The sequence below is a fragment of the Typopeltis vanoorti genome, unplaced genomic scaffold (genome assembly GCF_054136105.1).
Source record: "Typopeltis vanoorti isolate ZY-2024b unplaced genomic scaffold, IOZ_Tvanoo_1.0 HiC_scaffold_104, whole genome shotgun sequence".
Lineage (NCBI taxonomy): Eukaryota > Metazoa > Arthropoda > Arachnida > Uropygi > Thelyphonidae > Typopeltis > Typopeltis vanoorti.
Window position 1 is genome coordinate 9,747 of NW_028327898.1, and position 23,058 is coordinate 32,804.

Below are 23,058 nucleotides of genomic sequence, written 5' to 3' on the forward strand. Positions count from 1 at the left end.
ATAGACATCATGTCTTCAATAAACCTGCCTTTGGAACTGGACTGGAGTAAGGCCTGCATCCTACAGTGCGACCCGTCTGACGCCCCATACACGGAGGAACACATCATAGAACGCCTCGAATCCAAGGTAAGAGGTTCAGATGTCTGGCACCTCAAATATAATTATATTTTCCTTATTTCCTTTAAGTCCCTTGCTGTGAAAGAAACGTTTGTAAATTTTAAAGAATTTGATGTATGTAAACATAAATGCAAAATTTTACCCATATCCAAAAATCGTAAGCTTGATATTATACACTGGTTCCCCTCCCCCCCAAATCCCAAACAGACTTGTCAATGTCTGTTTGGGATTTGTGTCAATGCACTTCGAAAAATTTGGAAAAATCGAATGCATCGAACAAGTTACCATTAACACCAGGGACAAAGAATGGGCACATGTCCTTTCCAACAAAAGAAAAGTAAACATCACCTTGAATAAAGGTACCAAAAGTGAAGAAAAACGCTCAAAAAATTACTGGAATAGTAATCATTCCAGGACGCCCCCCCCGCATGCTTTCGATGTAGGAAAATTGGCCACTTAAGAAAAGTGTGAACTGCTCCGAAATGTGAGAAGTGTAATCGAATACGCCATAAGATGAAAGAATGTCCTGGGCAGACATGCGCGTCGATGTTAGCCAAACGAACAGCAGTAGACCAGCCAAGTACACGAAATCAGCTGGAAAAAGCAGACGATGTTCAATAGAACAACTTAGAAGATACATCCGAAAATATTAACAAAAAAATACCACAAAAATCAAATAAGCTGCAAGAAGAGGGAACACAGTGTAACCTCTGAAGAAGATAGATGTAGAGAGGACATGACAGAAGAAAAGAAAAATGCCGGAAAGGATGAAAATGAACTGCAAGAAGATAAAACACCCTGCATAACCTCTCAAGAACAAAACTGTAGAGAGGACGGGGCGAAAAAGAAAAGAATATGTCAGGAATGATGAAGAAGGACATATAAGTCCTGAAAAACTGGGGGAAAATAAAAAAAAAAGCCCAAACACAACACTCACCCCAGTTAGAAGCAACAAGATCAAATTTACACCTAATGTAAAAGTAAAAAGAGAAAAAGATAACGCAAACACTCAGAGAGGAAAGATCTGCTGATTCCCAAATTATGAAAAAAAACAATTAATATAGTGAACATTAATAGCAATGGGCTGAACAGCCAGCAGTCAGAGAAATTATTAAGAAACACGATACATCAGAACCACAGACATTGTAAACTGGTCAAGGCCAAACTGTCCCTTGAGACCTTAGACAGCAACACATACACTAATAGAAACTACCCGCTATGGAAACTAAATAACAGCATTATTAACACATCTCAATTTACATCGGAAATTAAACAAATACTAGACAATATAAAAAAAAATACAAATGTAACGGAGGCATGGAACAAATTTAAAATACAAGTAAAAAAGCCGCCATAAAGATAGAGAAACAAAAAAAATACAACACAAACAAAGAAAATCTAAACATAATTAAAGAACTAATGCAGAAGTACAACACAAAGAAACCACTCCCAGAAAATAAAATAGCCATTAATGCACTCAAAGCAAAACTAAAACAAATTGAAATAAAAGAAGCTGAAGGGGCCTCGGTTCGCGCTGAAATAAAAACAATGGAACAAGATGAAGGAAGGACCAAAGCTGGGTGGCTCTTTGAAGAGCAAAAAAAGCAGAAAACGACATTTAATAAAATAAAACACGAGGGGTTAGAAAATCGAGGGAGATGCAAATCTCCTCCGATTCTTCCACTCACAGTACACGAATACATTCTCTGAAAAAGAAAATGACGAAACAGAAACACAAAACTTTTTGACACAACTACCAAGACTCACAGACAAGGAAGACATGACTCACCAATCACGCCAACCGAATGCAAGAAAATCATAAAATCCCTATTACACAAATCTCCAGGACCCGACGGCCTCACTACGGAGTTTTATAAAGCGTACTACCCCTGTTTGAGACACTTTGTGAAAATGCAATCCGAAATACACAATTCGGAGAGCATCCCAGACCATTTCAACCTCGGCTACATAACCTTAATACCAAAAAAGAAAGACACAGCAAACAATGAAGAGGAATTACACTCCTCAATACAGACCAAAAAATTTTAACTAAAATTATTTTTGAAAGAGTGCAGACACATAAACCAGATCATATCCAAATCCCAAACCTGCGGAATAAAAGGCCGAAAAATAGAGGACAATATCCTTCAAATTCGATGTATATACGAGCACTACCAGGCAACACAACAACCATGTCTACTGGTAGGTCTCGACATTGAGAAGGCCTTTGACTCAGTGAGTCATCATTACCAACATGAAGTCATCAAAGCTGCAGGTTTTCGGAAAAAATTTCAGAATCTGATTTCAAATATTTACACCACAGCAGAGTCTCGCCTAATCAAAAGGCTGAATGCACCGGTTCTCGTCCGATCACCGAAGTTATGCAGCGTTTGGGCCGGTCAGTACTTGGGAGGATGAAAACCCGGGAACAGTGGGTGTAGTTGGCTGTTTTTGTATTTGGTTTTCAACTCATTGCATGTTCTATATTCTTTCTTTGATTTTTTTAAACTTGATACATAAACTTTCCGTCTTCATTTTATTCCAACACCAGTTTAAATTTCCTTTTTTTTTTTTCAGCGTAATAAACCCACGAACTCCCAGGAATCACTGCAATCATCTAAATATCTTTATTGTTATCTGACACCTCCACGATGTCAAACATCCAAGAAGGGAGGCTACACATAACCCGAATCAGCTATCATACCTTCTCTTGCTCTTAAACTCATTCACTCACTTCTCTGAGTGTAAAACCTAGCTCTTACCCAGTACCGTCGACAGAGCGTAGCACAGAGGCAGCCTGCCTCACGACTCTGCTTAATAAGGGCGTTCATTCAGCCTATTACGGGCAACAAGATATTTTACAAATATACAGCGTTTAATTTACCAAATAAAAAAGCGCCATTTCCCATTGAGTTAAATATGTGATTATTATATTTTATTAATAAAAATATTATAGTCATACTAAAACTAAACATTTAAAAACCCATTTATTAGATACGTAATATATTCTTACATATTCTTACACAATTCAGTACGTAACTTAGAGCTCATGAGTAGCTGGGCATTCATCTGTTACGAGTGATATTCCGCACTGTTTTTTTGCTGTCAGTTTGGTTTAACACGTTATGTTAAGGTTTGTGATATTTGGCAGTAAATTGTATCTGAGAGATATACAACGAACTCCTATGTCAGTATAGTATGATTTAATTTTTTTTAAAATTATTTGTTCAATAATTTTTAGATTGTAACTGAAAATAAATAAACTATCATGTATTATATTAGAGAAATAAAGAGCCAAAGGCTTATTTTTCATACATGTCCTCTAGGAGAAGTGCTTTACATTATGGAAAATACTAAGGAAAGTGATCTGGATCGTATCCACCTTTACTACAAGTTGCCCATAAGGTTGCTTATGCCTGCATCCGCCTAAACTTTTATAGTTTCTATATATTCGGCACGATAATCTTGTCGTCTCTATATTCGGCTATGAAATACTGTTGGATTCAATATTCCCTTAATTTGTACCATCATGTATTATATTTGCAGTGTTTTTTCTTTATGTTGTCTTGCATTTTAGCACATACTAGTGATGAATGAATCTCTCAAATACACCGTGACCTACGATATAAAATTACCGATGCGAGCTCCCGAGGATTAAAAGCCACGGTTTTTTGGTTTGTCTGTTGATATTTGCATTCGAAATTTGTTTGCACTTATGTTTAAGGGCATATTGATCTTTGGAGTTCATCTTCACGATCCAGTTTAAATGCCGGTTTTATATTTTCTTCTTTCTTTACTATTGCATCTACAGGGTGATTCAGAACTCTTGGGCCAAACTTTAAGGGGTGATGGACCACACCTAAACAAGCACTTTTCGTCTTGCAATGCATGGTCCGAACTCAAGCGGTGAAGCGCTAGAGGGCGCTTTCCAGTCAACACTTATATAAGCACTGATTTTTGCAGTACTGTGGAGTGCAAAAAGGGTGGATTCTTTCACAAATCAGGGGAAGGCTGACATGCATTTCATTTATGGAGTTGCGGACGGGAATGCGAGGGAAGCCCAAAGACTGTACCGAGCGCTTTCCGACAAGATGCATGCCTGATCGTAAAACCTTTCAGCGATTGCACCGTGCGAAATGGGCTCATTTGTCAGCGGCATGCCGGATACAGAGCGTGCAAGGAGTGTGAGGAAGCAACGTGTTACAGAGGAAATTCTACGCAGATCGTCCCGAATGTAGCACCCGAGCAATTTCCCATGTCATACTTGTGCCCCAATCGACGGTGTGGCAAGTTCTACGAGACGAACGATTCACCCCTACCATGCACAGAGTGCACGTCTTGACACCTGCAGATTACCAGCCTCGAGTGGATTTTGCACAGTGGTTCCTACACCAGAATGCAGTGCAGCCGGATTTTGATGCACGTCATATTCACTGACGAATGCTGGTTGTTGTTGGTTTATAGTTTATCTGGCACAAAAACTACAAAGGCCATACTGTGCCATACAAAAGGTTATAACATTAGCATTTACAGAATTACAAGCAATATGTCTGTACAAGAATCTAGTTTCACATAGCAGCATCTGTAGACAAACAGAACTGCTGCAGAGGGCACAGCAACACACAAGTCAGAGGTTATTACAGTAGTGCAAAAATAGTTAATATAAGTTAATACATAATATATGAAACACTAAGCCAAGGAAGGCAGTATCTATATATATATATGTAAAATTATAATAGATGCCTTTATAGCAGAACAAAAATAGGCAAAAAGGGATTATTATACAATATATAGGGATGGAAATTAAATTTATCAATGCAGTAGAAACAGAATTTAAAATACATATAAACAGAATTACTAGAAAGTACACAAATAGGTAAGATGTCCTACAGCACTACATGATTATTCGAAAAATAAAGTAGTAAATAAAATGCATACATAAAATGTATGTTAAGTGATGCAGTCTCTACATATAAACAAAATTACTGCAGAGGTTTTAGCAGTATATAAATAGATAACTATAGGTTATCGACAGTTCCATTGTAAAAATTTTCCTATTGTTTGGATTTTATTGACTTGTCTGGTTTTCGAGAGGTTGAGGGCTTACCTTTGACAGATTTATATTTATCCACTGTTTTAGGGAAGTATCAACAGCCAGTGTCCATGTCTTCCTCTGGTAGGGTGTTCAAAACATCAAATGTGTTAGGGTCAGTTGGTATGCTTAGTTTGCTTTCAGTGGGTATCGAAGTGTATCCATTTTTTCTGTGCGAATGTTATCTTTGAAGGAAGTCTCCACCATATTTTTTTTGACAGATGTGCGCCCAATCCTGGAAATGTTGCATCCAAGGCTTTCCCGTTCCCGCCTTGGATGCAACATTTCCAGGAGTATGGATTGGTCCAATCGCTTGGCCGCTACGATCTTCTGATCTCTTATCTGAACTTTTTTCCCATGGGGCCATATAAAAATTCTGATCTACGATAGATCCATCGATTCCAATGAGGAGCTCACTGCCAGGATTTCGATTGCCGCTGCACGAGAAATGCCTGGCGTTTTCGCCAATCACTACCTCGAAGGCCAGCATTAATCTTTTGAGCAGTTTCTGTAATTTGAACAATAAAATTTTTTATGTTCTGTAATTTCTGCAACTATTTCAAATCTTCTCTCTCATTCTTGTGTTTCTTCATTTCTCGACACAGTATTTGCTATCCCGTAGCGCTTCACCGCTTGAGTTTGGACCATGTATTGTATGACGAAAAGTGCTTGTTTAGTTGTCACCCTTTAAAGTTTGGCCCAAGAGTTCTGAATCACCCTGTATATCTATATACTTACTTATCCTCTTCGCTCCCTGCGGAGAATAGGGCCTCATTTTCATCTATATATAGATGTTACCGCTAAAGTGCGAGAAACCGTTAATGTGCACATTACCTAGCTAATCTGCAGATTAACTGATTTGCTCCGTTAACGTGCGGAATCAAGAGTTTTCTGCATTTTACCTAGGTAATGTGCACATTAACGGCTTCTGTATCGTTAAAGTTCAAAAGTTCGTTTCTCTAATTTCCTTTCCCTACTCCTTCCCCCCTCTCCCTCCACTTTTAGTTTGGTTTTTTGATAAGTAAACATAATTTTATCATATGTTTTTTTTCTTAATTGTAATAATATTTTAAACCGTTTGATTCCTTGTATTATATTAATTGATTGATGCTATCAACTAATTTGTTGATTGTATTAACTTGATTCTTTAGATATCAATAAATAAATAAATAACATTATCTTAATTTAAACATACAGAAACGTTGCTATTGTTCCAGCAAAGATCTTATTTTCACTTTAACGAGTGCCTAGTAGGTAATGTGCAGATTACCTAGGTAATTTGAGAAATGAAACAATTTTCCGCACATTAACGGATCACCGTAGTTAATCTGCAGAATAACTGATTTTTGCACTCTAGCGGTAACATAGATATTAAATAAGGATGACATTGGAACGGGCATCCCCATCGAGGGATGCCATTCTTGGGCTCCCGCACCGGGTTTACTGATTTCCTTTATGTAACTTTTTCATTGATTCTTACTTGCTGTTCTGACACCTGTAGTTATTTCAGCTAATCTGGAATGTTTAGATTCTTGAGTACGGTCCACAGTTTCTCTGTGAAAGGCTTTCTGGTAGTCTACAAATGCTGTGTTGTATTCGTAATGTTTTTCCATTAAGATTTTTAATTTAAAAGCTGGGTCAAGGCACGATCGTCCTTTTCGGAAGTCACTTTGTTCTTCACAAAGTTTTTCCTCAACATATGATTTACGTTTCGAAGTTAATATTCGTGCATATAACTTATAACCAGTATTGAGGAAACTTATTCTTCCTCTTATTTTTTATATATTTATTAGCATGAAAACTTATTCCTCTTTTTCGGATGTACTTCGCACATTTTTATATATTGGGATTATAATTGTCTTAATCCAACTTTCTGGGATATTTCCTTGCTGCCAAGTATTGTTAAATAATTTTAAAAGTCGTTTGATGAATAGGATCCCTGCATATTACGTAAGTTCTATATTTATTTTTATTCCATCTTCCTCAGGGGATTTTTGATGATTTGCTTTACTGGATTTCTTGTAATGCCATTCCTTCCACCGTATACTAAGTAGTTAGCATTATATCAGTTAGAGATTCATTATTATCTCGCCATAAGTTTCGAAAGAAGTTCAGCCAAGTTTTCTCTTTGATTATTTCAAGTTTCACTTTTTCCTTCTTGTTCATATTGCTTAGAATTTTGTGTGTATTTGGTCTCTGTGCTGTGAGATCTAATTTTGCTATGAAGTTAACTCATGTTTCTCTAATCTTTTTTTTTTTTTTTTTTTGCTCTTTATAATTAATCTCTGCTTGTAGTGATTTTATGTCTATCCATTGTTTATGCTTCCTTCTTGTCTTTGATTCCTTCAATGTTTTCATCCCAGTTAATCCTTTTTCCTCTTACATTTATTTTTTTGTTCAGAGCCATTCTGTTGCGGCATTTATTAATTCATTTTTTTTAAATTACATTAATCCCTCGATTAGAGCGTTTTCGATACCCAAATTCGATTAGTGCGCCCATATACATCTTAAAAACAAATGTTACAGATTTTAAAAATTTTCTATCTATACATTTTTATGGCTAACTATTTTAAAAAATCACTCACCAGAAAGAAATAATTTTATTACCGATTTAAAACATTTTAGTTATTTTTAATGGCATACTACACTACTTCCATGAACACTATGTTCCAAATTTTTACCGCCAAAATTTATGTCATCTGCTATAGTACGCCCACAGATTCGAGACCCTTCGAAGCTTCTGCGCATGTCACAAAAAGGAGAATACAATTCCGATAATAGGTAATCAATGTCTTCTGGGATGAGTTTTTTTTTTTTTTTTTATTACACGTCGGAAAATTAACTTCTCTTTTATGATCATTGTATTTTTTAAAGTGGTAACTATTTTGCTTGTATAGCAGTTGGAAAATTTTATCTATAAAGCACGTGGTTTCGCGTGTTACCGACCAATTCGTACGCCCTTCATTTCTTTCTCCCCTTGAATGATAACGGAGAGAAAATGACAATGAGATTTAATTAACTCCAAGAGTTAATTAAATCTCATTCTGAAGAATTGAGTGATTCCAACCTTCTAAATTTAGATGCAGTAAAATTTTCAGAAGAGTAGAAGAGGCAATAGGGCCATACCGTCGGTTGTATGAAAAAAAAAACAAAATGCCCAACAAACTACGTTAGTTGGGCATTTTGTTACTTTGTTATTCTTTGTTACTTTTTCCCCATAGGTTATTATATTCGATTAGTGCGTTTTCGATTAATGCGCCAGTTTAAAGAACACATTAGGCGCACTAATCGAGGGATTGCTGTATTCCAATCTGTATATATCATTCTTTTATTTGCTCTAGTTCTCTATTTATTCTTTGCAAATAAAGGTAGTTAATACTTTTATCATCTAAGAGTTGAAGTAAAAGATTGCTGGAGTATTTCTCTTAGCACTGATTTGGTCAATATTAAACCACCCTTACAGGTATTCTTAATTTTCCTTGTAGGGGATAAAAATCAGATTCTATTTCTGCTCTTCTAAACACCTGGCAATCTAATAGCATATTAGCTGTTTTTCTATTAGCTCTAGAGTCTATTGTGCTTTTTAAGATTTCTTGTTTCCCAAGTGAATTTATGGCAATCTTTATGCTTTGAAAAAACGTATTAATTTCTTTATTATGTGAAAAAATTCGTAAGTTTGTATCTATTTTTATTGCACGTAGTTTCACCATTTGTTCCTGTATTTGTACCTAGTGGAATGTTCCCTACTCTGGTATTGAAATTGAAATCTCCCATTATAAATAAAATAAACCCAAATGATTATCTGTTTTATGTGAGCTGACTATTTGGGAAATGTTGATCAAGTGTCTGAGAAAAAACTATTTTTTTGTACATCTGAATAAAAGGCATTGCTACTTCCTCTCGGGCATAGACACCGACAATAGTCAGGAAGCCGCGGCTTATTTGTAATCTTAGTTGTAGAATTCCCTCGTTCCAGTATTTGTAACATGTGATATTTTTTTAAATTGATTTGTGAATAAAAATTATTATTCCTCCGTTTGATCTTTCTTCCTTTTGGACTCCACTGTGGATATAGATGTGAGTATCCGTTCCATCTGAACCTTTTTTGTTATTAGTGCTTATTATATTTCTTTCTATTAGGATTTTGTCTAGATTTTGATATTTGTGATGGATACTCGTGACATTTTAAGTAGCAACATTCCAGATACAGTAGTCTCACCGCTTATCGGAGGTCATCCTACCCCGGTCGGAAGATATTAACTTACGAAAGGTCAACTTACGGAATTTTAATAGTTTTTACAAATATTCGGCTTTGAAATAATGTTGGATCTAAGATCCACTTTGCCTATGCAATTCACGTTGCCGAACTGAAGTCGTATGGCTCTTTCTTTTTAGTAACAGACAATTCGGCTGATCCCAGAGCGCCAGGGCAACTCGTTGCAAAGGCGGAGAAAGCTACACAGGCATACTGAGGTTGTTAAAATTCCATTCACATTCAGATAGCTTTATTACAGTATGTTGTCATAATTGTTCACTTTTATTATTAGTTATTGTTGTTAACCGCTTACTGTGCCTAATTTCTAAATTAAAAACTATCATCATGTGTATGTATGTCTAGGAAAATACATAGTGTGTGTGTGTATATATATATACATATATATAGGGTTCGGTACTATCCGCGGGATGTCTTGGAATGTATCCCCCACCAATAACGGGTGACTACTGTATTCTTGTTTATTTTCATTCTGCTCATATCCATCAACCTATCCGAGTCGTTTTCCAGAGTGAGAGTCCAGTTATTTCTTTAAACATTGGAATAAGAAAAGATTCAATTGGGTTGGCTTCCAGCCACCGGCAGCTTAATTAGTGGTGGGGCTGCCACATTAGGGTTTCCAAACTTGTCCAAAGTTTCCCCTCTCACGTTTGTACCTGACCAAGCTTTCCACTAGGGTTAGTACACAATCTTCCACTTGGTCGCTCAGGTTCTATGGTTGATCCCGTGGAAGTGAGAATTGGATTTGAAAGGTAAAGTTTTAATTACATGAAATAGAAAATTCCAATTTTAGCTATTTAAATTTTTGAAGTAAAAAAAACAACTACGAAAGTCAGCAAGGGATGAATGGTTTAAAACATTTGCACGAGGCAGCAAAAAACTTCTAGTCAACTCGGCTTATATCGACTCATCTCATTGTGTTATATATTTCCACATTTAATCGTCATCGTCCAAGTAATTCAGGTATAGGTTTTTTATGTCCTGCAGATGAAATTGCTCTTTCCACCTTAATCTTGAACTTCAGCGGTCTCTTCTTCCTGTAGCTTTATATCCACATGCTACTTTGGAAATCCTATCATTCCTCCTTTCTATGTGGCGTAGCCAATTTTGTTGATATTCTTCTATTTCTTGTACGATGTTCTTTGTATCTAATGGTCTTATTTCTGTGTTTTCTTTTTATCTAATCTAGTGAGTCTCAGGAGTTGTCTTAGAAACTTTATCTGTGCTGCTTCCAATCTTTGTCTGTTTCTTTGTTTCCGAATCCAGGTTTCACTCCCAAATTTGAGAGATGGGTTAGAGGTCATTATGTAATCTTCAGTTTCTTTAGTAATTTGTTTTCCAAAATTTCTTTTCATTATGCCATTCATTCTATTGTGAATTTGTAGTCTTGCTTCCAAATGTGAATCAGTATTCTACTGCGAGATTATATTTTCCAGGTATTTGAATTCTGCAACTTGTTCTATTATTTTATTGTTAAGCATAATTTTAACTTTTTGAATGGTGTTTCCACACATTGAAATAGCTTTTGTTTCAGATATTATTATTATTTTTTGCTTTTCATTTCGATGGTTAGTTGCAATTTGGAGTTTATCTTCTGAATTTGAGATTAGTACTTGATCATCTGCATAAAGTATTGTATTTAGCTGTATATTATTGGTTAGTTTAACTCCATCTTTGACAGTTGTTTTCCATTCATTTAGGATTCTGTTTATATAAATAAATGTTGAATAGGATTGGAGATAAGCCACAACCTTGTTTTACTCCTTTATTTATAGTTATAGGTTTTGATAATGTTCCATCTGCAAATTTTGTTTTGCTGCATACTTTTTATTGCATTAATTAATTTAGGAAGTATTTTATCGTCTTGTAATATTTTCCAGAGTAGATTTCTGTTCAAGTTATTATACGCCTTTTCTTACTCAATAAATAGAAGAAAAGACTAAATTCTTTGCTTTTTTCTATGATCTGTTGCATTGTGAAAGAGCAATCTGTGCATCCTCTCTGTTCTAAAACCACACTGTTCTTCTAAATATAAATTTGTTATACTTAATTAGTCTGTCTGTTCTTTAAAATGTTTGCATATAGTTTAGATGCTTATTAAGAGAGTAATGCCTCTGTAATTCCCACATTTGTCGTCGGGATCTTTTTTTGTGAATATTTATTACTGCTCCAGTTTCCCATGCTTTTGGTATCTTTTGATACTTCCAGTTATTATTGAAGAGTTTAAGTAGATTTTCTTTTAAGCTATTGGCTGCATATTTAAAGAACTCAACGCATATTTCATCCAGGCCTTGCCGTTTTCTATTTCTTGAGTTTTTTTAATTCTTTTTCTAATTGTTCCATTGCTGTTTCTTCTGTACTTTCCTCTGCATTGGTATCTTAAATTTTGTGGTTTTGTATCATAATATTTTAGTGTTCTATCCAATCATCTTCGGAAATTAGATTATTTCTTAATTGGTCATTTTCTGCTGTTTGCAGTTGCCTGAAAATTTTAAACCCTATTCTTTGTGGTCCAGTGATATCCTGCTCCATTGACTTAACATATTTACTCCAATCTTCTCTGCGTATTCTTCTGGAAAGGTTTCTGACTTCAGCCTGTAACTTGTTTTTCTGCTGCTTTTAGTGTGGTTTCCTTTATATTTTTCCAGTTAGTTTCAATATTGTTTGTGGTTGGTTTTATTTTCTCTTATTCTGCTTTTATATAAGTTTCTGATCTTTCCTGTTCTATGATGTGAATTTTAAACTGTTTATTAGATGTTGGTTCATTATCTTTTTTTCTTTTGAAGTATGTGGTTCTTTTTATGAATTCAAATCTGCTTTCAACTAACATGTGATTACTATCAATTTCGCTTCCTCTAAAAACCCTTGTATCCTTGATATTATTTAGTTTTGTGTTAATAATAATGTAATCTATTATTGATTTAGTCTCTTCCTCATCTACTGATGCATAAATTCCGAAAATATTGAACTGTTTGATTCATAATTTTCATTCTAACTTTGATTATGGTCTGATAGCCAAGTATAATCCGAAATTTTGTTTTTCCATTTTCTATTAATCCAAACTGCAACCCAAGATGAAGCCCATTTGTTTTCTTGAACTCCAGAGAAGATCATGACATAATATTATTCCAGAATTTGAGATTTCTTCTTTTTTGTGACATTTATTGCTGCTCTATATCAGTGTTTCTATTTTTTTGTTCTCGGTCCAGTGATATCCTGCTCCATTGACTTGACATATCCAATCTTCTCTGCATATACTTCTGGAAAGCTTTCTGACTTCAGCCTGTAACTTGTTTTTCTGCTGCTTTTAGTATGGTTTCCTTTATATTTTTCCAGTCAGTTTCAATATTGTTTGTGGTTGGTTTTATTTTATCTCTTATTCTGCTTTTATATACGTTTCTGATCTTTCCTGTTCTATGATGTGAATTTTAAACTGTTTATTAGATGTTGGTTCATTATCTTTTTTTCTTTTGAAGTATGTGGTTCTTTTTATGAATTCAAATCTGCTTTCAACTAACATGTGATTACTATCAATTTCGCTTCCTCTAAAAACCCTTGTATCCTTGATATTATTTAGTTTAGTGTTAATAATAATGTAATCTATTATTGATTTAGCTTTCCATGTGTACTTATGTATATTTTTATGCCTCAAGAAAGTATTGCTGATTTATAGACTTAAATATGCAGAAGCCTCTTAATTCCATTGTTATTGATTACCGATTCTGATCCAATGCATCCTGTTACAGGGTTACTTCACACTCTAGGATTGAAATGTCTCATCAAGATTGTTGCTTCATTTTTATTTGTTTCATCAATACATTCCTGAAGTTTTCCCATAAACTTTTTCTGTCTCTTCCTCATCTACTGATGCATAAATTCCGAAAATATTGAACTGTTTGATTCATAATTTTCATTCTAACTTTGATTATTGCCTGATAGCCAAATATAATAAGTATAATCCGAAATTTTGTTTTTCCATTTTCTATTAATCCAAACTGCAACCCAAGATAAAGCCCATTTGTCTTCTTGAACTCCAGAGAAGATCATGACATAATATTATTCCAGATTTTGAGATCTCTTCTTTTTTGTGACATTTATTGCTGCTCTATATCAGTGTTTCTATTTTTTTGTTCTCGTTTAGCTCATCAATTTTGTGTGCGATTCCATGAACATTCCAAGTAGCTATTTTTAATTTCTCAAAGAGAAGTCCCTATCCATCAGCCGGGTCAATTCCGATAAATTCCACCCTACTGTTCTTCTTCAGAGCTTTGCCAGTAATTGTAAATTTCCCCTGGATAGGATACCAACCATTCGCAGGAAGAGTTCGGTAGAGGGGCTGCCAACTTAAAGGCTCGAAACCTGCCTTTTGGGATCGAAAGCAGACTCGCACTGCGTGAGATGGAAAGACATAATAGGAGTGATTCACCCCCTAGCCCTCGACCGCTCTAATAGCATCGGGGGGGGGGGGGGGGGGGCAAAGAAAGAAGAATAGGGGCCGGTCTACGGATGATATACAGTTGTATATTACATGAAGTAAGGCAGGGTCCAGCATCAGGTACATCGGGTTTGCCGCTCCCGTTCTCACTAAAGTGAGCTCTTGGAGGTATTCCACATTTAATTACCATCTTTATTATTATTACTACTTGACACCTGCAGGGAGTCCAAAGACTCATCGAAGAAAGGCACCAACTCAATCCACTAACTACAACGAATCGCAACTACCATCATCATCATCTACTAATCAGTAGTGAACCGCAAGAAGTAAACTTCACAACATGCTTCCCTGGCTGAGTCAGTGAACCTTTCTTTCAGCGGACCACAAGTTAGGAAACATCGGTATAGGACAATATAATGTGGTTTTTAGTTATATCTAAATAACTAATTTCATATTCTAACAGTTTCTGGAATTCCAAAAATTGCTAGTATTTGAAACATTGGATGAAGATCTAATAACCTTCATCCAATATTTCAAATTCTGAGTGTGAATAGGGTGTCAAATTATCCAGTTGGCGAATGATCATGAGATGATCAGCTGGGTGGTATCCACCCATATGAAGACATTCACGATTTTCATCACCAGTATCATACTATTCCTTAAATTCGTTTGCAATTTATGCTCTTACTATCATGCAAATACAGTCCACAGTTTAACAACCACCATGAAAAATAAAAAATATATATAAAAAAAAAAAACACTTCTCACCCTCTTTGTCCTGCAGTTTACATCCATCAATATCCTTATAACATGCAGTCCTGATACACTTTTTTGTTTTCTTCTATATTCTCTCAATCCCCCCCCCTGAAATCCCAGCGGTTGATCTGAATACAAAAATGTAGGGCTTTGTACAATGGAATCGCCACTTTTTTCATCTCTGCTGCTTAATGGTCTCAGTATTATAGCAAGCATTGAAGGTTACCTTCAGTTTGTCTACCAAACTTCTATTCTAGGACTATATGTATAGGAAAACACACACATATGGGTGGGGGGTTTCGGTACAATTCGCAGTTTCATCAAGGTATCCTCGGGGTGTCTTGGAACGCATCCCCCGCGAACAAGGGGGACTACTGTATTTTCATTGGTTTCGATCTGTATGAGATATTACTTCAATTTATTTCCCAATAAGTTTATAATAAAAGTTTTTAATGCAATTATTGCTAATTAGTTTATTACAACAAAATGTAGTTTGGTCGTCGAAACGATGAGTTTTATCGTATGTTTTTAGGCAAGCAGTTTCAGTGATGACATCACTGCCCTGAAGAAAGCTGGCATCTTGAGGTTTCCTTCACTGTTTTTACGAACGCATATTCAGTACAGAATATTTGCGGGACTTGATGTTGGAAAGTATAACGCACCACGAATAGATATTTTTTTCATTTTGAGCCACTACTAAAAGAATAATGAAGGAAAGTGTATTTTGCTAGAGACAGCGGGCAACGTAATCGAGGTGAATTTACGACCACAAACGGCGCCATCTATTAACCAGTTCAGTAAAACAGTTTCGAATAAAGTCAAAACACTAGCTGCAATGAGTACTTTTGTATGAAAATTTTGCGTTCAGATGCAGAACACAGTCAGTAGGTTGAGATCGTAGTTGCTCTAGTAAAAAGTACGTTCGTAATATTGTATACGGCTGAGAGTTGTGTTTGTTATTTGCAAGCATTCTTGTTGAAAATCAAATCATAGCATATAAAAGATGTATATAAATAAAAATCGTCAGGAGTTGGTAGTTATCGCTTCTCGGCCTTTTGGCTAAGATCAAAGTGTAGTATCTGTTCTTATCAGCTTAATATCTGATACGGGTCCCATCGGGGCCCAAGATATTAAACTGATTTTTGGAAGGCGGCGAAGTGCTTGGAGCTTGCTCCACCTTTGCCACGAGTTGCCCTGGTATTGCACTACCTCTAGGGTCAGCTCACTCCCCTCGGGGAGAATAATTAATCCAAAAATAGCTTAAAACAAATCAAACACTTGTTTCGCTTCAAGCAGTTTCTGCAAGATACTATCTATCGAAGGGGATTGCTCACCTCATAACGATACGTGTTTCTAGAAATGAGAATGTTAGAAAATTGAACACAAAATACAACAGCTGACATGGAAAAAATAAATAGTCACTGTTGCATAACGTCATACAGGATATATCAGAAAATATCAAACACTCGTTTCGCTTCAAGCAGTTTCTTATCTATCGAAGAGGATTGCTCACCTGATAATGATACGTGTTTCTAAAAATTAGAAGGAAAGTACACAGAGAATTTCCGTCCATACAAACGGGACACATGACCATTTCCATGATCATGGAACACCCGGTGCCGAATATAGTAATGAAGAGACCACTTCAGTAGTTAGTGCCCCAGAAGAAAATTAATAAATATACCAGTCGAAAACATAGCAGAAATCAACGAGCCAGAACCAATAGCAACCCCAGAAGGTGAAAAAGAAAAAAACACGAAGAACTCCCCTGCGCAGGAAACTCGGGAAGTAGAAATAGCGGCACAAGCAACACCGCAAACAAAGAACAAACCAACTAAAATCCCAACACCCAAAGAAATAACCAAATCAAAAAAAAGGCAACACACACAATCAAACCCGCACAGACACACCAACCACACGATCACGACAACAAAAAACAGCACCCTCCCCTCAAAACGACAGTCCCCTTCCTCCCCACCACCACAAACAACACAAGAAAAAGACTTTATCCCGGTGACTGACGTAGCATTCACGGAAGCAAATTTAAAACATTCTCCACCCTTTTTAACTTTCGGAATTGAAAATGAAATATTATGTCGACCAGTCTTAAACTGGGGCCCAGAAGAGGTACCATTAGACTTCAAAACCATGGAAGAAAGCAACCAAAAGGCATGTCAAACTTTGGGCGTAAATCTACACCCAGACATGCCACAAGCAATACGCACAACCTGGGACCCAGCGAATGTCATGATAACAACAAAAAACCACTAAAGAACACTAAACAACAGCAAGGATGGCGGCAACGATAAACGTTGCAACCCTAAACGCACAGGGTTTTAAAAACCCCAAAAAATAAGAAATGATAATAACAATAATGCAACAACGAAATATACAATTCCCACTTCTGCAGGAAACACACATAAACATAAAATAAATAAAAAAAATCGAACAGACATACCATCTCCAAGGCTTCGGCACCGATAAAGCAAGAGGGACCTTTAAGGCACCGATAAATTGACTGGACAATAGACAATATAAAATACAAAATAGTTAATATATATTTCACCAAACAGAGTAGCTGAACGACACACCTTCTAGCAAGACTACACACCTACCTAGCGGGTCACGACTTCCTCATAATCGGGGGGGGGGGGATGGAACTGCGTCGAAGTAGTAGACAGAGATAAAAGCGGAGAGAACAACCTCACAGGGAACTCAGGAGCAGCTGAAATAGTCGTTTCCCTACATGTTTCTACTTGTTGAAACATGTACGGAAACCAACATAATTGACTATTGGGTGGCAAAAAAAAAAAAAAGGAAACATGTTTTCGGCATCTTGGAGTAACAACTGTAAAAACATCCATACAACAATTGATCTGATTTACACAACAACAACACTAGTTTCAGGAAATGGAAACAAAACATATCGACATGAATCAAATACATAGAACATGTATCAAACCACAAGATGGTCGCAGCAAAAATTCCTTCGGTCGGAGGTATGGAAACAGGTCCAGATTTCTGGAAAATGAATACCAGCCTCCTCCAGGACTTAGGCACAAAAACGGAATATGAAAAACTGTGGAACGAAAGACAAGCAGAACAGGAAGAAATCCAAAAGTGTTGGGCTGAAATGAAAGCCCTCACTGCGGATCTCTTCCAAAGAACGGCCAAACGAAAAGCAACAGAACAAAAAGAGAAAAGAAAATTATATCGCGAACTAACACAATTCTCACGTTACACACCAAATGGTTCATTGAATCACCACACAATCAAGAAAATACAAGAAGACAAAGCATTAGACATACAAGAAACAAAAAATACAAATGGAAAATAAGAGCAAACTGGCTACTCCATGAAACGGATAGCGCAGCCTTCTACGAGAGGCTAAACAATAAACACGCCACCAACGTTATCAGAACCATAAAAGACGAAAACGAACAGACAATAAATTCTACCCAAGACATAGCGCAAGTATTTCACAAATACTACACAGACATATTTATACAAGCAACTAATGAAACTCAGCAAAGACCAACATGGGAATATACTAGTTCCACAAACACCATCAAGCATACCAAGAAAAACACATTACTTTAAACGAAGTTACCGAAGCAATCAAATCCTTCGGATAGTAAGGCAACACTTAGAGAATTATTTAACAACTTCCTAGACACCGACGAAATATACACTCAATTTAAAAACGGCGTGACAACTTTTATACCAAAACAAGGCAACAACACAAATGAGGTCACAAGTTGGAGACTAATAACTCTTATCAACAGCGACTATAAAATTTTCATGAAAATGGTAGATAACAGACTAATAAACACAATGCCACTCATAATAAAATCAAACCAAACAAGCGGCGTTCCAAACAGAAGTATTCACTTAAACCTGAGCTTAATCCGCGACATCATAAACTACGCTAACAAAAAGAAAACAAATCTTTACCTCGTGAACCTCGACCTTGCAAAAGCATTCGACTCAGTAAAACACGAATACATGTTCAACACTCTAAAAAAATTCGGAATACACCTAAAACTAATAAAATGCATCCAGACAGTTTATGAAGACAGCTACAAATCAACGGAACAATTACGAACCCTATTAAAATGCAGAGGGACAAGACAGGGCTGTCCGCTCAGCCCAACACTTTTCACATTATATATGGAACCACTACTACAAACTATACAGACTAACAGAAGCATTGCTGGGATGGCTCTGCCTGGCAGATCGCAAGAATGCAAAGCGATTTGCCATGCAGCCGACATCACGGCGACCGTAACACAGAGAATCATTGCACGCCCTAATAAAACTTACACAACAATTCAGCAAAACATCGTGTTTACACTTAAACCAAATGAAAATTGCATTAAAACACATAAACAATACAAACGAGACCCCCCCCCGGGATGGAGCATAATCACAGAACCAATGAAAATCATGGACGTCTCATTCACAAAAGAATGAAAAAAAAACTTACCGCAAACATGATAAAAAATAAAAACAAAAATGCAAAACTGGAGACCGCATGTTTTCGCTGCAGGCGCGAATCATTAATACCATATTTGTAACAGCAATACTATACACATCACAAATACAACCAATCGCAACAAAAACAATAAATAAATGGCAGTCGATGGCATACCGATATTTCTGGAACTATAAATCAGAAGAAGTAGCCAGAAGCGAAATGTATGGCCCAAAAACACAGAGAGGATATGAATTCCCACACTTCAAATTCAAAATTTTAGCTACAGCTATGAAAACAATAAAAAAAAATACTACAACATGAACAACACCAAGCCAAATGGTTCGTCAAATACTGGCTTGGAATTAAAGTCCCACAATTGGGTGAACCTAAAACACCAGGACCGACAACATTAATCACAACACGATACTACATAATATAATAGCCGAATTGCAAAGCCTAAAAGGGGAAACACCCGCGACAAAAACATGGGAACATACACAAACACGATGTCACCATCGAGAAGTGCTCTTGCGTGGACATGCCTTCTTCCCAACGCGGCACGAACTACACAGAAGAAGGAAAGCCCCACATGAAACATGCGTCTTTTGCCCTGGGAAAGAGACAGTCGAACACGTACTGTGCGATTGCCCTGTTGCACAAGGAGTGTGGAATTATTGTGGGAAACAAATTCAACACCCCTCTTCCATAAAAAAAAAAAAACATAGTATACCTCAACATAGACACAAAGCCAATAAAGAACTTACTACTCCTGTTCATAATTAAAGAATTTCCCTACCACATCTGGAAAATTAGAAATGTTAGAGCACACTCAATCCACCAGCTTGGTCTGTTAGACATCCTGGCTTCGGCGAGATGCTCCATTAGAAACCACATGCACACAAACTTGACTCTAATGGGAGAGTATAATTTAACCAAAAAAATGGTACATGCCTCCATATTAGTAAACATACATGATGGGGAAATTGAGATGCAATCTCTGACAGCCAAACACACGACACAAAATATACCCACGTGCGAAAATAATAAAAATGGAACCCTGATTAATTACTTTATCAACCAGACAAATCAACTATTTAATAATAAATTAATACATGCATGATACTAAAATATATATGTATATAAAATATATATATAAAAATATATGTATGAAAAAAAAATGTCTCATACATCTTACTAACCTTCCTTACTTGCTCACTAAAAACCTTTACTTACTTACTAATTAAAGAAACCTTACTTAACTAATTTAAAAAAAAAAATTCATACATCTTACTAACCTTACCCAGAAGTAACTGAGGAACAAAACTAAATGATCAAAAGCTTATATATTCTGTAATAGAAAAGTGTATCCTACTAACCTTATCCAGAATGATTAATTGAAGTTTATGTTTTATACTAGAATAATTGTTTTAGAATCATTCTCTTAACCAGTCACTAACACACTAACCCCTCTCAATAAGCCATCTCAAATCTAACCCTAACTCCAATATCTCAACTGGGATGGCATGGTGAACAGAACCTAGGAAAGGGACTGGCACCTTTTGCTAGAAAGAACCTCCACCACTGTAATGACAAGTCTTTAAATAGGAAATAACCCACCCACCCACTTCAAGCCCAGGTTTTCCTCAGCTTTCCTATCTGTCTTCTCACTTCCAGACCATAGTTTCAACAGAACCCCTAGGTCTGTAAAGTCTACAAATCCCCTCTGCTGAAGCATAGCCAGAGTGGGCAAGGATGGCACAGACCAGTGGGGGGAATCAATTATACAAATTGGTAAGCAACAAAAGGTATAAAGTGTAATTAAAGAAGTGTAAGCTTTGGCTGAAACTTTAATAATTGTGTTTTATCAATGAGTATGTCTTCCATAGGCCTTGACAGAGACTTGCCCTGGTCATGGAGGATGTCTAAGAATAGTTAGAATAAACAGAAATGGTACTCAAACAAGATCTGTTCTTATCAGCTTAATATCTGATATGGGTCCCATCGGGGCCCAAGATATTAAACTGATTTTTGGAAGGCGGCGAAGTGCTTGGAGCTTGCTCCACCTTTGCCATAAGTTGCCCTGGTATTGCACTACCTCTAGGGTCAGCTCACCCCCCTCAGGGAAAATAATTAATCCAAAAATAGCTTAAAACAAATCAAACACTTGTTTCGCTAAAAGCACTTTCTGCAAGACACTATCGAAGAGGATTACTCACCTGATATTGATACGTGTTTCTAGAAATGAGAATGTTAGAAAAATGAACACAAATATCAGAAAATAGAACAGTTGACAGGGAAAAAATAATCACAGCTGCATAAAGTCATACAGGATATGTTCAATATTTTAATTACAGAAAACTTTCATGCCATTAGCTGGTTTCAAAAAGCAGGCTTCAGAGCAAGATTCTCGATAATAAATCATATTCACACTAATAAAATAATAAAGCCTGACTATATACACCAGTCAAAAAATTAATTAAAACAGAAAGCTCTCCAAGACAAGTACATAAGATTACCTACTGTATATCAGAACTCAGCCAGTGTAAAGTCAGAAGATCAAGGAAATGGGTTTGGCACTGAGATTCTATATCACCCAAGTTGTTTTCTGTTCCAAAGAAAATCTTGGAAAAACTAATTATTATATGAGAATCTCCATGGAGTCTCAAGACTCATTGCAGGAGACCCAAACTATCCACACAACATCTATCATACCTTTCTTGAACTCATTGACAGAAGAAGTACTCAATTGAGTCAAACAATGCATTCCCATTCACCACTCTCCCACTGCTTTTCTCTTTCTCCTGCATCAATTCTATAAAAACCTGACACCACTCACAAACTTGGTTACCTGCCTCTGAATCCTTCCTCATCTCCAAGGAATCTAGGCAACCAGACCTGAGCACAATAATCCAGATGTGGACATATCACTGCCTTATAGAGAGGAATAATAACTTCTTTATCTCTGTATGTGTTAGCGTGTTCTTCAATAACCAAGTAATCCTATAAACTTTCTTGGACATCTTAGCAATATGACCTGTGAATTACAGAAAACTATCCACCAATACACTCAAGTCTGTAGCCTCAATCTCTTGAGTACAGTTCCATGAATGTGGTACACAGCTTGTAAATCTTAATCCCAAAATGCATAAATTTATACTTTGACATTGAACTGACATTCATTATCTTTTGCTCATATTGCCAGCTTATTTAAATCATCTTGCAAGCTCTCTACATTAGCTTGATTGATTAATTATTGTGCGACCCAACTTTGCATCAATATCAATGGAAAAAAATTCCAACATTATATTTTGTGCAGATGACACTGTGCTTGTATGGAAAAATATAAGCTCAAAGGAATCTGCAAGAAAAAAAAAAAAAAAAAACTAATGACAAACTTATATCAAGTCTAACTAAAATTAGCAGACAATATTCTAATCAGAGGGTTAAGGTTAAAAAAAAAAAAAAAAAAGAAATTAATATTAATAGAAGAAAGAAGAAAAGAAATAGCATTTTGGCTGTATAAAGATTCTATGATTTGCCTGTATGCTTAAAAAGCTAAAATTCATATTGTGTATTATTGCTATGTTTGCCTTTGGATGCGAGATAAAGGCAATAACAGGCTGCATGTGGCCCAGAGCAATCTAGAGAAAAGCACGCTCCAATAAAAAAATAAAAAATAATTTAAAATAATCAAATTAGAGTTAACTGGAGTAGACGATATTGTGAAATATGCTTGTGTTGGTGATATTAGACTGACTGCTTCTCTTGGTATCCAAGTTACTGCTTATCCTTCAATCTCACCAAAGAACGAGATGGAAGGATGATCTACAAGTGTGACAAGCTGGTGGAGACAAAGCACTGGAAAGTTAGGTAGAGGCTTATATCCAGCAAATTTCTTCATAAGCTGA

The 23,058-nt window shown here is 36.2% G+C and overlaps 2 long non-coding RNA genes and 2 other non-coding genes across 4 annotated transcripts in view; 3 read left to right on the top strand and 1 right to left on the bottom strand.

Moving 5' to 3' along the window:
- Nucleotides 1–23,058, top strand: part of LOC150092243 (uncharacterized) — a 25,226-nt gene continuing 2,168 nt past the window's right edge. The window contains exon 1 of the long non-coding RNA XR_016550596.1: nt 1–126. This is a non-coding gene — a long non-coding RNA (uncharacterized LOC150092243). The remainder of the gene's footprint in view (nt 127–23,058) is intronic.
- Nucleotides 15,713–15,904, top strand: LOC150092244 (U2 spliceosomal RNA). Its single transcript, XR_016550598.1, has one exon. It is a non-coding gene; the product is annotated as a U2 spliceosomal RNA (small nuclear RNA).
- Nucleotides 21,079–21,267, top strand: LOC150092245 (U2 spliceosomal RNA). Its single transcript, XR_016550599.1, has one exon. It is a non-coding gene; the product is annotated as a U2 spliceosomal RNA (small nuclear RNA).
- The window catches only part of LOC150092246 (uncharacterized), a 13,479-nt gene continuing 11,887 nt past the window's right edge, over nt 21,467–23,058 (bottom strand). Inside the window, exon 2 of the long non-coding RNA XR_016550597.1 lies at nt 21,467–22,508. This is a non-coding gene — a long non-coding RNA (uncharacterized LOC150092246). The remainder of the gene's footprint in view (nt 22,509–23,058) is intronic.